At 40.2% G+C, this 3,610-nt stretch overlaps 1 non-coding gene across 1 annotated transcript; it reads left to right on the top strand.

Annotated features, from left to right (window-relative positions):
• Positions 1-593: 593 nt before the first annotated feature.
• LOC142461909 (U6 spliceosomal RNA) lies at positions 594-700 on the top strand. Its single transcript, XR_012787078.1, has one exon. It is a non-coding gene; the product is annotated as a U6 spliceosomal RNA (small nuclear RNA).
• The last annotated feature ends 2,910 nt before the right edge of the window (positions 701-3,610 follow it).

The following is a 3,610-nucleotide window of genomic DNA, read 5'->3' as shown; positions in this document are numbered from 1 at the left end:
GCTTATCTGTTAAAGTTATAAAGCTCAGCACAAATCTGAATGGTTTGGACAAAATTCCCAGTGTGACAAGTCATCCCTGTGTAACTTGGTGATTCCTGAACTCTGCAAGATTTCAGTGGAATGGCTGGAACACAGAGATCTCCACTAGTGACAGATTGAAAGATCAAGTCTCAGGAGACAGGGTGCATCTCAGCTACAAGGATTCTAGGATCAATGACATAAAGACTGCTAAGACACTTTCTCCATTTTTCATTACATTACTCTTCCTTCTCTGCTTAATTCTACCTGAGACAAATACTGCCTGCATCCTTGTATCTCCTTGTATATGGAGTCATGGAACTGTCCCACAGCAGTAACTTCTAACAACCCCACAGAGGTCAACACTATTATATTGTCCAATGCAGTTGAATCATTTTTCTCAGGAACAGCAATGGGAGTAGCAATGTCATGAGGGGAGAGAGGTGGTGGGGGCGGGGCAGCAGGAGAAAGAGGGAACCCATCACAAGGGGGACACGAATAACAGAAATGTGGGTGAAGAGAGACAGGAATCAGTATAAGACATGAAAAATAACAATTTATAAATTATCAAGGGTGTGCTCGCTTCGGCAGCACATATACTAAAATTGGAACGATATAGAGAAGATTAGCATGGCCCCTGTTCAAGGCTGACATGCAAATTCATGAAGCGTTCCATATTAAAAAAAAATTATCAAGGGTTCCTGAGGGAAGGAGGGTGGGGAAGGGAGGGGGAAAATAAACTAATCCCAAGGGCTCAAGTTTCAAGGAAATGTTTTGGAAATGTTGATGGCAACAATGTACAAGTGTGCTTAATACAACTGAATGATGGAATGTTATAAGATTTATAAGAGCCTCCCAATAAAATGATTAATGATAATTAAAAAATATTTTTAAAAGAATATTTTTTCTAAACTTTCAATTTGGTGAAAATGGAAGTCAAACAACATGTACTCTTTTATTCTGCCCTCTTTGACCTGTAGAAAAGATTTACCTTATCATTCAGTAAGGTGCCCTGGTGATTAAACACTATGGGGCTAACCAAAAGGTCAGTTGTTCAACCCCACTTGCTGCTGCATGGGACAAAAAACTGTCAGTCTGCTTCTACGGAGCAGTTCTATGCCGTTCTATGAGGCCACTGGGAGTCCGAAGCAGTTCCATAGCAACCAGTGTTCTTTTTCTAAATTTTAACAATTGTGTTGGTCTATAATCCATATATCAGACAATTCAGTGGTTTAAATATCTTCACAAGATTTTTAATTCCATCATATTAATAAGGGTGTGCATTCACCACCACAATCCATTTTAGAACATTTTCTTTATTCTTAATACTCATTACTGTCAGCTCTCCATTTTCCTTCAACCTCCCTTCCCATAACTCTCAAACACTGTCAATCCAGTTACTCTACAGCATTACACATGTACCCTGGATTTCATATAAAGAAACTCATTCTAACAAAAATGAACCAACAACAATAACAAAAGAAAACACAGAAAAACCTCAATCCAAAGTAAAGCAGAAAATAGTGAAAAACTAGAACAGGTTTTAAATGGGTCAAAAGAGAGAACAAATGACAAGGTGTTAAAATTTAGCCTACCTGTAACTGCAATCTCCCACTTTGCAATGTACTCTGCTCCCTATAAGGCTACTCACACCCCTGATCGATGGTCAAAGGGCACTCACTGGACACTTAGTCCACATGGGGCTCGGCCAATGTATTCAGGGCTTTAACAGGGGATTTTAAAATAGCTTTTGTTATAGGGTATTTATGATCATTTTCATATTCTATTCTATGAATATGCCAATAATCATTTTTAATTTCTATTGTTCACAAAATTTACGGTTGTCTCCCATTTGGAGATGCTGGAAATAGCACTTTTGTACATTTCTTTCTATTGATACCTTTTCAAAAACATGCACGTAGGTACACATTTTCTTGAATGTATGCTTAGGAGTATACTTGGAAGTCAAAGAGAATGCGAATGTTTCCCTTGGGTAGATATTTCCTACCTTTTTCTAACGTGGTTATGTCCGTTTTAACTCACCAGCACTGAATGTGCATTTCAGCAGGCATGTAAAGGAAGATCCTCGAGGAGATGGCGTGCCTCAGTGGCTGCGGATATGGGCTGCAGCCCAACAACAGTGAGGGTAGCGCAGGGGGAGCGGGCAGGGTTTCATGCTGTTGCAAGTAGGTTCGCTGTGAGTTGGAACTGACGATCACAGCTAAGAACAAAAATAGCATTATCTCATTGAGATGCGAATTTACATGTGCCTGATGATTGATGGCAGGGTCATCAGGAGTGGAGGTGATTTGCCATTGGTTGCTAACCTAAAGGGTAGTGGTTCAAAGCTTCTTCAGAAGAAAGACCTATAGATTTGATCCAGCAATATTTTACACCACAACGGACAGATAAAGGGACTGTTCTGTCTGGTGAGTGGTCAAGAGGCAGCTAATAAAAGCAATGACTAATAGGAATCTCATTTTAAAATATTTATTGGCTGATAAAATATGTATTCTTTATGTGTTCAATGCCTGCTAAATGGCTTGGTTGTCACATGATTGATACTGGCCTTTTCCTTGCTTATTTTTTAAAAGTACTTATAAATTCTGGCTATACACCTGTATTTCATTGTAGATATTGCTAAACCTCATGCTGTGTGACTATCAGTTGTACTCAAAATGATATCTTTTGATAAAGACTTTAATTTTATTGAAGTCCAATTTATCATGCAGAAAACGTCCTTGTGGTGTAGTGGGTTCCATGTTGGACTGTTAACCACAAGGTCAGGAGTTCAAAACCACCAGTGTTTGGCAGCTGGCAAAAAGTTGGAGGTTCAAACCCATCCACTATTCTGATGGTGTGTTAGTCTGGGTAGACTAGAGAAACAAATCCAGGGAGATTCACATGTCAGCTGCAATGTCTCCCCGGGAGTGAGCCGAGAGGGAGAGAGAGAGAGAGAGAGAGAGAGAGAGAGAGAGAGAGAGAGAGAGAGAGAGAGAGAGAGAGAGAGAGAGTCTCCCACCTCCAAGGAGGAATACGAGAATTCACAGAATCCTCAGGAGAAGACTATGGAGACACCGAGACCCCATTGGTTATGAGCTATTGACAGCCTAGACTCCACCCCTTCACTCTGAATCCTCAAATTGACACCAGATTATGTAACTACCACAGGCGAAGAAAGGTGAGGCAGTCTGCTTCTGTATAGACTTGCTGCCTTGGAAACTCTTTGAGGCAGTTTTCCTTTGTCCTGTAGAGCCTCTATGATATGTGTTATGTTTTGAGCCAACTGATCATTTGAGTAGAATGTTTTAGCTAATTTAGGCTCAAAGTTTGAAGAAGGGAAATAGTCTGGGAAACCATCTCCCCTCAACCAGCCTAGTAGATCTGTTTTCTTTTGTAAAAATCTGTTCCACATTCTCCTTTTATTCTCTCGGGGTCCATATGGTGTGGCTCTGATGAGGTCAGTAGTGCTAATCCTAGGAAGCGCTAGTGAGCATGAGCGGGAATTGACATGATAACAGAGGTTTTTTGTTTTGTTTTGTTTTAAAAAGGTATATATTAGTTATGGTATCTCACTCTCCCTGCCATAGAG

The sequence above is a fragment of the Tenrec ecaudatus genome, chromosome 11, assembly GCF_050624435.1.
Source record: "Tenrec ecaudatus isolate mTenEca1 chromosome 11, mTenEca1.hap1, whole genome shotgun sequence".
NCBI lineage: Eukaryota > Metazoa > Chordata > Mammalia > Afrosoricida > Tenrecidae > Tenrec > Tenrec ecaudatus.
The sequence above is the reverse complement of the archived record's forward strand: the minus strand, read 5'-3'. Positions and strand labels throughout refer to the sequence as shown.